Source organism: Callithrix jacchus, chromosome 19 (assembly GCF_049354715.1).
Source record: "Callithrix jacchus isolate 240 chromosome 19, calJac240_pri, whole genome shotgun sequence".
In the NCBI taxonomy this organism is placed as follows: domain Eukaryota; kingdom Metazoa; phylum Chordata; class Mammalia; order Primates; family Cebidae; genus Callithrix; species Callithrix jacchus.
This window is the reverse complement of record NC_133520.1, coordinates 34,715,259-34,727,321: the sequence shown is the minus strand read 5'-3', so window position 1 is coordinate 34,727,321 and position 12,063 is coordinate 34,715,259. Positions and strand designations below refer to the sequence as shown.

The 12,063-nt window shown below is 37.0% G+C and overlaps 1 long non-coding RNA gene across 1 annotated transcript in view; it reads left to right on the top strand.

Annotated features, from left to right (window-relative positions):
- LOC144580407 (uncharacterized) overlaps positions 1-12,063 on the top strand; it is a 119,604-nt gene that overhangs the window by 52,644 nt on the left and 54,897 nt on the right. The window lies entirely within an intron of this gene.

Below are 12,063 nucleotides of genomic sequence, written 5' to 3'. Positions count from 1 at the left end.
TTTAAGTACTTTTGTATTTATACTTATATGTAAGAAAGTGAAGTCGCTTGCAATTCAGCTTTATCTGTTTACTAGAGTAGTTCCCCAGAAATATATACAAACCAAGGATTCTTTTTCCCTAGTAATGGTATTAGCATATACTCAAAAGTATTAAAACGTTAAAAAAATTGTAGTTAAGCCTTTGTTAAATAAAATGAAAATCAATAAACAATTTCTTATATCATTAATAAAATAATTTATTCATAACTAAGTAACATTAATAAAATAATTTATTATGCCTCCCACAAGTTGGTGTAAATTACTACAATTTGACCACACTTATAAAATGCCTAATATGGAATAAATGCCTTTGCAATTGATTGATCTAAACTACTTTCCCTTCATTGACTCTGCACTTTCCCAGGCTTTCCTGGGGCCCTGTGCACTAGGAATGCCTTGCTCACAGTGTAGGCTAGATGGGCATGAGATACAGAGATGGCAGGGTGGTTTGCTCCCTGATGCAGGCCTCATACTACGTGTTCACTTGCACTAACAGAAGCTCAAAGGTCACAGATTCCACCTAGAAACAACCACAGGAAGAGAGAGAACTAGCAGCAGCCTCTGCCAAATTGGTGGTCAGCTGTGCAATAGTCAGTAGCAGCTACACTCTGGAGTAAAGTCAAGTCAAGCTCTGCATTAAGAAGGAGCTCAGGGGAAGAGGGTGGAATCAACGTTCCCAGAATCAATGGAGTCAAAGGACATACAAAATTTTAATTTTAGCATCAAGGGTTCTGATGCCAGGAGTAAGTCACCTTGTAAGAACTCTGAAGGTATTTAGAAGTAGAACCCTAATCTTTTCCTTTCAAGATAGAAGCTATACTTAAAAGAAATTGTTATCTAGGAATGTAAGTAATTAGTTTTTGAGTGACAAAACAAACAAGGAATGGGAAAAAAAGGAACTTGTCTCCGAGTGAGCAGGCTCGGTCACCCTTAAAGCAAACCTTGAGTGTGGTAAGCCTGAGATCCACTTGAGTCAGGAAATTAGAACATGAGAGAAAGCCATCCTGAGCAGCACTGCCTACTTAGGACAAGCTGTGGCTTTAGTTCTGAGTTTGGACTGCCAACAGAAGGATGAAATTAAAAAAAAAAAAAAACAGTAATGCGGAAAGTTACATTTCCTTCCAAAAGTTCTAAAGCCTAAAGGGGAAAGAGAAATATGAAAAGAAGGAAAAAAAAATCCCTCAAGAATACGAACAGTCCTGACAAAATTACTCAGATGGTAATTGATTGGGACATTCCTTTTGTTTTTCCTGATTTACCTAAGTCACCTAATGAGTCATACTTTGGTGCCATTCTGGTCTATTAAAAGAGGGAAGCATGGTGCCTGAAGCACGGAAAAGCAGGCAGACAGCAAGACTCCATCAGAACTGAAGAATACTTGCATAGTTTTCAATCAGCCAAAAGGCACTCCCAGCCTGGTGTTATATCTCTGAAAAAAGCAGTAAAAAATAAGCTGTTTATGTGCATAATTGTTATATTTCATGGGAAATAACACTTGAATAATAATATGCTGATTTTTACTTAAAGAAGATGTTGGGAAAGGCCTGAAAATGACCTGCCTGCCTAGTTCAGCTGCAAAGACTGTTCCAGGCGTTCAAAATACAAAGCACTTACCTCTCATTTACCAGAAGTAACTCAGTAAATCATGATGTAACATTTATTGCAGCATGATTAAATTTCAACCTTCCTGAAAAGAAAGGAAAGCACATAAATTCATCATGAATTGATTTAACTTTATAAAGGGAATCTAAGACAATAAATGAATATTAGGGAGAAAAAACAAGAATTTTTTTAAATTGTACTTTAAGTTCTGGGGTACGTGTGCAGATCTTGCAGGATTGTTGCACAGGTACACACATGTCATGGTGGTTTGCTGTCTCCATCCTCCCATCATCTACATTAGGCATTTCTCCCAATGTTATCCCTCCCCAACCTCCCCACCTGCCAATGCCCTCCCCTAGCCACCCCCCAACCCTCAACAGATCCCAGTATATGAACACTCCCCTTGCTGTGCCCATGTGTTCTCATTATTCAGCACCTGCCTATGAGTGAGAACATGCAGTGTTTGGTTTTCTGTTCTTGTGTCAGTTTGCTGAGAATGATGGTTTCCAGATTCATCCATGTCCCTACAAAGGACATGAACTCATCCTTTTTTATGGCTGCCTAGTATTCCATGGTGTATATGTGCCACATTTTCTTTATCCAGTCTATCATCAATGGGCATTTGGGTTGGTTCCAGGTCTTTGCTATTGTAAACAGTGCCACAGTGAACATACTTGTGCATGTGCCTTTATAATAGAATGATTTATAGTCCTTTGGGTATATACCCAGTGATGGGATTGCTGGGTCAAATGGAATTTCTATTTCTAGATCCTTGAAAAATCACCACACTGTCTTCCACAATGGTTGAACTAAATTACACTCCCACCAACAGTGTAAAAGTGTTCCTATTTCTCCACATCCTCTCCAGCATCTGTTGTCTCCAGACTTTTTAATGATTGCCATTCTAACTGGCATGAGATGGTATCTCAGTGTGTTAAGATTTGCATTTCTCTAATGACCAGTGATGATGAGCATTTTTTCAGATGTTTTTTGGCCTCATAAATGTCCTCTTTTGAAAAGTGCCTGTTCATATCTTTTACCCACTTTTGAATGGGTTTGTTTGTTTGTTTCTTGTAAACCTTCTTTAGTTCTTTGTAGATTCTGGATATTAGCCCTTTGTCAGATGGGTAAATTGCAAAAATTTTTTCCCATTCTCTTGGTTGTCAGTTCACTCTGATGATTGTTTCTTTTGCTGTGCAGAGGCTCTGGAGTTTAATTAGATCCCAATTGTCTATTTTGGCTTTTGTTGCCATTGCTTTTGGTGTTTTAGTCATGAAGTCCTTGCCTATGCCTATGTCTTGAATGGTTTTGCCTAGGTTTTCTTCTAGGGTTTTTATGGTGTTAGGTCTTATGCTTAAGTCTTTAATCCATCTGGAGTTAATTTTAGTGTAAGAAAGGGGTCCAGTTTCAGCTTTCTGCATATGGCAAGCCAGTTTTCCCAACACTATTTATTAAACAGGGAATCCTTTCCTCATTGCTTGTTTTTGTTAGGTTTGTCAAAGATCAGATGGTTGTAGCTGTGCGGCATTGCTTCCGAGGCCTCTGTTCTGTTCCATTGGTCTATATCTCTGTTTTGGTACTAGTACCATGCTGTTTTGATTACTGTAGCCTTGTAGTATAGTTTGAAGTCAGGTAGCATGATGCCTCCAGCTTTGTTCTTTTTGCTTAGGATTGTCTTGGCTATGTGGGCTCTCTTTTGGTTCCATATGAAGTTTAAAGTGGGTTTTTCCAGTTCTGCAAATGTCAATGGGACCTTGTTGGGGATAGCATTGAATATATAAATTACTTTGGGCAATATGGCCATTTTCACAATATTGATTTTTCCTAACCATGAGCATGGAATGTTTCTCCATCTGTTTGTGTCCTCTCTTATTTCCTTGAGCAGTGGTTTGTAGTTCTTTTTGAAGAGATCCTTCACATCCTCTGTTAGTTGTATTCCTCGGTATTTGATTCTCTTTGTGGCAATTGTGAATGGGAGTTTGCTCATGGTTTGGCTCTCTGTTTGTCTATTATTGGTGTATAGGAATGCTTGTGATTTCTGCACATTGATTTTGTATTCTGAGACTTTGCTGAAGTTGCTTACCAGCTTAAGGAGATTTTGGGCTGAGACAATGGGGTCTTCTCAATATACAATCATGTCGCCTGCAAATAGAGACATCTTTCTCTTTTCCAATTGAACAGTCTTTATATCTTTGTCTTGCCTGAATGTTCTGGCTAGAATCTCCAATGCTATATTGAATAGGAATGGTGACAGAGGCCATCCTTGTCTAATGCCAGTTTCAAAGGAAATGCTTCCAGTTTTTGCCCATTCAGTATAATATTGGCTGTCATCCCGGGGATGCAAGGTTGTTTCAACATAGGCAAATCTATAAACGTAACCTATCACATAAACAGAACTGAATACAAAAACCACATCATTATCTCAATAGATGCAGAGAAGGCCTTCAACAAAATTCAACAGCCCTTTATGCTAAAAACTCTCAATAAAGTAGGTATTGAAACATATCTCAAAATAAAAAACAAGAAATTTAGAGCATTCATTAGATAACTCTCTTACCTATTAGGCTCCTCTACGTCCTAAGCATGTTCCATAAATGATTACATTTAGTCTTATAACAACCTTATGGTTTTTAAAATCTTCTTTCTCAAAAAAGATTAAACAACATTCGGCCAAAACTTTACAGACAGTAAGTGGCTGAGGCTCATTATCTGAGTCTTGTTATCACATGCTCTTGCAAGCTTTTCAGTGCTTCAGGCACTGTGCTTCCCTCTTTTAGCAGACTAGAATGGCACCAAAGTGTGGCTCATTAGGTGACTTAAGTAAATCAGAAAAAAACAAAAGGAATATCACTCAAATATTGTCTGAGTAATTTTGTCAGGCCTGACTGTACCCAAATAAGTGGTTCAGCCACTTATATCTGTAAAGTTTTAGCCACTTACTTGGTTCACTAATCTGAATCAAATCTGTGCTTTCTACTAACACCTAGTGCTTTTACCATTCTTGCTTTTTAAAAAAAAAATGGAGGCCGGGCGTGGTGGCTCAAGCCTGTAATCCTAGCACTTTGGGAGGCCGAGGAGGGCGGATCATGAGGTCAAGAGATCGAGACCATTCTGGTCAACATGTTGAAACCCCGTCTCTACTCAGGATACAAAAAAATTAGCTGGGCATGGTGGTGCGTGCCTGTAATCCCAGCTACTCCAGCTACTCCCCGGCTGAGGCAGGAGAATTGCCTGAACCCAGGAGGCGGAGGTTGCGGTGAGCCGAGATCGCGCCATTGCACTCCAGCCTGGGTAACAAGAGTAAAACTCCGTCTCAAAAAAAAAAAAAAAAAAGGAATTATTTTGCTTTTTGTGTGTACATAGTAGGTAAATTTATTTATGAGGTACATAAAGTATTTTGATAGAGGCATGCAATGTGTAACAATCACATCATGGAGAATGGGGTGTCCATCCCCTCAAGTGCTTTTTTTCTTTTTCTGTGACAATCCAATTACACTTTTAAAGTTATTTTTAAATGTATAATTAAATTATTATTGACTATAGTCACTCTGTTGTGATATAAAATACTAGATCTTATTCATTCATTCATTCATTCATTCTATTTTTTTGTATCATTAACCATCCCCACCAACTCACCCCCAATACCCTTCCCAGCCTCAGGTAACCATCCTTCTACACTCTCTATCTCCATGAGTTTAATTGTTTTGATTTTTAGATGCCACAAAGAAGTGAGAACATGTGATGTTTGTCTTTCTGTACCTGGCTTATTTCACTTAACATAAACCTCCAGTTCTATTCATGTTCTTGCAAATGATAGGATCTCATTCTTTTTTACAGTTGAATAATACACTATTGTGTATATGTGCCACATTTCAAGAGATCCATTCATCTGTTGATGGGCACTTAGGTTGCTTCCAAATCTTGAATTTTGTGAACAGAGCTGCAAAAAAGAAGAATATGGAAGTGCAGATATCTTTTCAATATACTGATTTTCTTTCTTTTGGGTATATACCCAGCAGTGGGATTGCTGGATCATATGGTAGCTCTATTTTTAGAGGAACTTCCAAACGGTTCTTGACTAATGGTTGTACTAATGTGCATTCTCACCCACAGTGTACTAGGGTTCTCTTTATTCCATATCCTCCAGCTTTGATTATTGCCTGTCTTTTGGAAAAAAGCTGTTTAAATTGGGGTGAGATGATAGCTCATTGTAGTTTTGATTTGCATTTTTCTGATGATCTGTAATGTTGAGTGTCTTTTCATAGCCATTTGTCTATCTTCTTTTGAGAAATGTCTATTCAAACCTTTTTGTCCATCTTTTTATCAGATTATGAATTTTTATTTCCTGTAGAGTTGTTTGAGCTCCTTATATGTTCTAGTTATTGATCCCTTGGCACATGGGTAGTTTACAAATACTTTATCCCATTCTGTGACTTGTTTCTTCACTTTGTTGATTGTTTTCTTTGCTGCCCAGAAGATTTTTAACTTAATGTGATCCCATTTGTCCATTTTTGCTTTGGTTGCCTGTACTTTTTGGGTATTACTCAGGAAATTCTTGCCCAGACCAATGTCCTGGAATTTCCCCTAATGTTTCCTTGTGGTGAAATAATTTGAGGTCTTAGATTTAAGGCTTTAATCCATTTCTATTTGATTTTTGGATATGGTGAGAGACAGGGGTCTAGTTTTATTCTTTTGCAAATGGATATCCAGTTTTCCCATTGCCATTTATTGAAGAAACTGTCTTCCCAGTGTATGCTCTTGGCACCATTGTGAAAATGAGTTCACTGTAGATCTGTGGATTTGGTTTCTGGGTTCTCTATTCTGTTCCCCTGGTCTATGTGTCTGTTTTTATGCTAGTACTATGCTGTCTGGGTTACTATCGCTCTGTAGTATACTTTGAAGTCAGATAATACAATTCCTCCAATTTTTTTTTCTTAAGGTAGCTGTGGCTCTTCTGGGTCTTTTGTGGTTTCATATAAATTTTAGGATAGTTTTTTTCTATTTCTGTGAAGAATGCCATTGGTATTTTGAAGGGATTACACTGCATCTGTCGATTGCTTTGGGTAGTATGAACTTTTTAAAAATATTGATTCTCCCAATCTATGAACATGGAATATGTTTCCATTTTTTGGTGCCCTCTTCAATTTCTTTTATCAGTGTTTTATAATTTTCATTGTCAAGAGTTTACACTTCTTAGGTTAATTCCTAGGCATTTACTTTTATTTGTGGCTATTTTACATTTTCTTTTTCCGATTGTTTACTGTTGGCATACAGAAATGTTACTGATTTTTGTATTGTATCCTGCAATTTTACTAATTTGTGTATCAGTTCTAATATTATTTTGGTGGAAGCTTTAGATTTTTCCAAATATAAGATCACATCATGGCAAATCACGATAGTTTGACTCTTCCTTTCCAATTTGGATGCCCTTTATGTCTTTCTCTTGTCTTTTTGCTCCAGCTAGGGCAGTACTGTATTGAATTACAGTAGTTAAAGTGGGTATCCTTGTCCTGTTCCAGATCTTGGAGGGAAGGCTTTCGGGTTTTCTCCATTTAATATGATACTAGCTGTGAGTCTATCATATATGGCTTTTATTATATTGAGGTATCTTCCTTCTATACCCAGTTTTTTGAAGGCTTTTTTAAATTATGAAGGGATGTTGAATATTATCAAATGCCTTTTCAGCAACAATTGAAATGATCTATGGTTTTTGTCTTTCATTCTGTCGATGTGATGTATTACGCTAATTGATTTGCATATGTTGAACCATCTTTCCATCCCTGGAATAAATCCTACTTGGTCACGATGAACAACCTTTTTAATATATTGTTGAATTAGGTTTGCTAGCATTTTGTTCAGCATGTTTGCATCAAGAGTCATTGGAGATCTTGACCTGTAGTTTTCTTCTTTTCTTTTCCTTTTTTTTAAACGCGTCTCTGTCAAGGTTTAGTATCAGGGTAATATTGGCTTCATAGAATAATTTGGAAGTATTCTGTTCTCTATTTTTTGGAATAATTTGGGTAGGGTTGGTATTAGTCTTCTTTAAATGTTTGGTAGAATTCAGCAGTGAAGCCATCAGGGACTGGGCTTTTCTTTACTGGGAGAGTTTTTATTATGGCTTGAATCTCATTAATTTAAAACCTAGTACTTTTTAAATAATGTAAATAACTGTCACAGAAAACTAAGTAATTAGGTAGAGACAAAGAAGATAAGAAACGGGGTTAATATCTAGAAAGCAGAGACACTATCTCCTTCCCTCCAAGTCATCATGAAAGAAAAGAATTATGAGCTGTGGAATAATAAATGAATATTGACATTGATATAATCCACTGATATTATTCAAATTTCCGTTTTATTTGTATTCATGTTTGTTTGCATGTGTATTCAGTTCTATACAGTTTTATGACGTATGTGGATTGGTGTATTCACCATCACTGTCAAGATACAGAACAATTCCATCAACACAAGGATTACCTGTGCTGCCTTTTTATAACTGCAGTCACCTCCCTCATGCCCATCCCCCTCACCTCTAATTCTGACAACTACTAATCTGGTTTTCATATCTGAAATGTTGTCATTTTCAGCAATGTTATATAAATGGAATGATACAGTATGTAAACTTACAGTATATAAACTTCCTGGATTATATATTTTTCTTTTTTTTTTTTTTTGAGACGGAGTTTCGCTCTTGTTACCCAGGCTGGAGTGCAATGGCGCGATCTCGGCTCCCGCAACCTTCGCCTCCTGGGTTCAGGCAATTCTCCTGCCTCAGCCTCCTGAGTAGCTGGGATTACAGGCATGTGCCACCATGCCCAGCTAATTTCTTGTATTTTTAGTAGAGACAGGGTTTCACCATGTTGACCAGGATGGTCTCGATCTGTTGACCTCGTGATCCACCCGCCTCGGCCTCCCAAAGTGCTGGGATTGTATATTTTTCACTCAGCATAATTCCTATGATATTCATTTAAGATTTTGTATGTGTCAATCATCCATTTTTTTTTACTGCCAATTTTTTTTTTACTGCCAAATATACCAGAGTACTTTTAATGAGATCTAATGTATCAATTTTTCCATTTAATGGAGTGTGCTTTTGGTGTCAAGTCTAAACAATCTTTGCCTACCCCCACCCAAGAATTTGTATGTGCTATAGTTTTATACTTTACACTTAATTCTTAGATCCCGTAGATTTTTCTCCAGTGTTTTTTTCTTTTTCTAGTTTTATGTTTCACATTTAAATCCAGGATTTAGTTTGAGTTAATTTTGCATAAAGTGTGAGGTTTACATCAAGATTGATTTATTTATTTGCCTCTAGATGTTCAGTTGTTCTCACACAATTGGGTCAAAAATGCATTTTCCATTTGCACCTTCATAGAAAATTGGTTGAACACATTTGTGTATAGATGTATTTTAAGTGTCTAGTATGAGCTAGTCATTGAACAAATATCTTTTGAGCCCCTACTTTGAGCCAAGCAATATTCTAGGTGCTGGAAATGCCATACTACTCAAAGCAGACAAAAAGATTCCATACTCAAGGAGCTTACAGTCTAGGGAGAAAAATAAACATAAACAAAGTAAATCAATACATAACAAGGTCAGGGAAAAAAGTAGTATGAAGAAAAATACCAGAGTAATGTGCTGGGTAGTAAGGTGTGAGGTGGGATGGGCAGCACACATTAGATGATATGGTCAAGGAATGCTTCTCTGAATAAGTTACATTTGAGTAAAGGCCTGAATTGAGTAAGGGAGTGATCTATAAAAATATCCAGGAAAAAACCTTTATCAAAGAGGGAATATCATGTTCTGCAAGCCCAAAAAAACTGAATATGGGTAAGAGGATGAAGACTTCCATTTTCATTATAGCTGTGTTAGTATCTACTGGTCCCACCCTCCCATAGATAGCAATTCTAAACTCTGAATAAATTAGGGAAGAAAACAACAACAAAAATCCTACCTTAAGGAATCAGGAAGTGAACAAAAGCAGACACATTCTAAAGGATCACGAAGTCTTAGAAGGGAACACCATAGATCAAATTTCCCATTTGTTATACCTTTTAGCTTGAGAGGATATCAAAAAGTTGGCATGATGTGGCATAGCTAAAACTCAGACAGAAAACCAACAGTCTTTCTGGTTTTTAAAAAAACAGAGCCTTAGGCAGCAGCAGGCTCTAGAAAATTATGAGAGTCCTAAAAATTAAAGAACCAAAAAGAAGAGCCCATCCTATGTATAAACTCTGCCTAGATTTCTGGTTGATCTCTGAATCACCCATGAGCAGGACAGATTAAAAACAGAACAGCTAAGAATAAAAGAACTGAACTGATATTTGAGCTGCTACACAAGAGAGAGAGAGTTTTCAGATTGGATACAGGTAAGTTGGTTGCCTGTTTAGATGAAAACAAAATGATAAAACAAAAATAACTTTCTATTTGGGGGGGAATATAATAGAATCCATTTGTAATGTCCAGGATATAATTCAAAATTACTGGACATATGAAGAAACTAGAAATTCTGAAGTACAGTGAAGGGAAAAGAAAATCAATGGCGACTGTCTTTAGGATGATCCAAATGTTGGAATTAGCAGGCAAGTATTTTTAAATAGCCGTTATAAATATACTCAATGATGTAAAGGCATATATGCTTGCTAATGGATAGAAAGATAAGAAATCTCAGAAAAAAATAAACTATAAAAAAGCATCAAAAATTCTACAACTAAGAAGTACCCTCTGGAAAAAAAAGTTACTGGAGGAACTTAGCAGCTGAATGGAAGTGAAAGGAAAAATCAATGAACTTGAGGATAGATCAATAGAAATTATCCAATCTGAAGTAGAGAAAGACAAAACATTCATATAAAAAACAGCCTCAGGACTTAAAAGACAATATCAAATGATCTATTAAACATATCATTGGAGTTCCATAATAAGAGGAAAAAAAGGATAAAGCAGTAAAATTTTCTGAAAAAAATACATTTCTCAAACTTGGGAAAAGAGGTATATTCACAGGTTCAAGGTGTTCAGTGAAACTCAAGCAGAACAAATATGGAAAAAACGATACCTAGGCACATCATAGGCAAACTGCTGAAAACCAGAAATAAAGAGAAAATCTTAAAAGCATCCAGAAAAAAAAAAAAAACAGTGCTTACATACAGTCAGAATAACTGCTGACTTCTCTTCATAAATGACGGAAGTCAGAAAACAATATGTAAAATTTAGTCTGTGAAAAAAACTAATCAAGAATTCTGAGTAGATGAACAACCACTTGAGCTATCCATGACTCAAGCGATGTTTGAGTAACTATCCCGTGTTAAGCAAGGAATGTATTGGGAGTGGGCTATATCAGCCAGGAAGGCTGAGTCATTATACCTGAAGTCATTTTGTATATCAAAGCCTATTGTAGTAATCTAGTCCAGAAGTGATGGTGTTTTGGACCAGGGTGATAGTGTAAATGTGATTAGAAATGACAGAATTTGGGATATATTTAGATTGTGTCATTGAACTCTGCAGTCATTTCTTTGCATGGGCTCTCAACCTCCTTTTTATAAATCATTCTTAGGCCGGGCACGGTGGCTCATGCCTGTAATCCCAGCACTTTGGGAGGCCGAGGCGGGTCAAGAGATCAAGACCATCCTGGTCAACAAGGTGAAACCCCGTCTCTACTAAAAATACAAAAATTAGCTGGGCACGCTGGTGTGCACCTGTAGTCCCAGCTACTCAGGAGGCTGAGGCAGGAGAATTACCTGAACCCAGGAGGCAGAGGTTGCGGTGAGCCGAGAGTGTGCTTTTGCCCTCCAGTCTGGGTAACAACAGTGAAACTCCGTCTCAAAAAAATAAATAAAAAATAAATCATTCTTGAACATGCTTGCTTGAAAGATTTGTAACTATTCTTGGTAAAACGAGAGGTGAAAAATAAATGGAAGTAAAAGAGTCAAAGTGTGGGATGAAGATCCATTTCGGGTCAAATAATAGTTGGAACTGGGGTAAATGAAAATTTTAAAATAGACATATATTGTAGAAATTATCTCATAATTCGAACACAAACATTTTTCCATTCTCTCGAAAGCATTTCAAAGGAAGAAGAAACTGAATTAAATGAGTGATGAGATATAGAGTACAAAGGGAAAGAGAAGATGTGAAGAAACCTGGGGTTTTCAGGCTTGGAGACAATGGTTCTATTTAAGAAGCATATAATGACTCAGGTGCAGAGAATAAATATAGGATGGGCCTTAATGAGCTATATTAATTAGTCTGATGTCAAGCGATGTTTGAGTAACTACCCCGTGTTAGGCGAGGAATGTATATCAGCCAGGAAGGCTGAGTCATTATACTTCAAGTCATTTTGTGTATTGATGAGGTACACCTGGCCTGGCTGAGATGGCTTATTAAAAGCAGCCAGAGTGTAGAATTGCTCTCCTATAAGGCAGAGCTTAG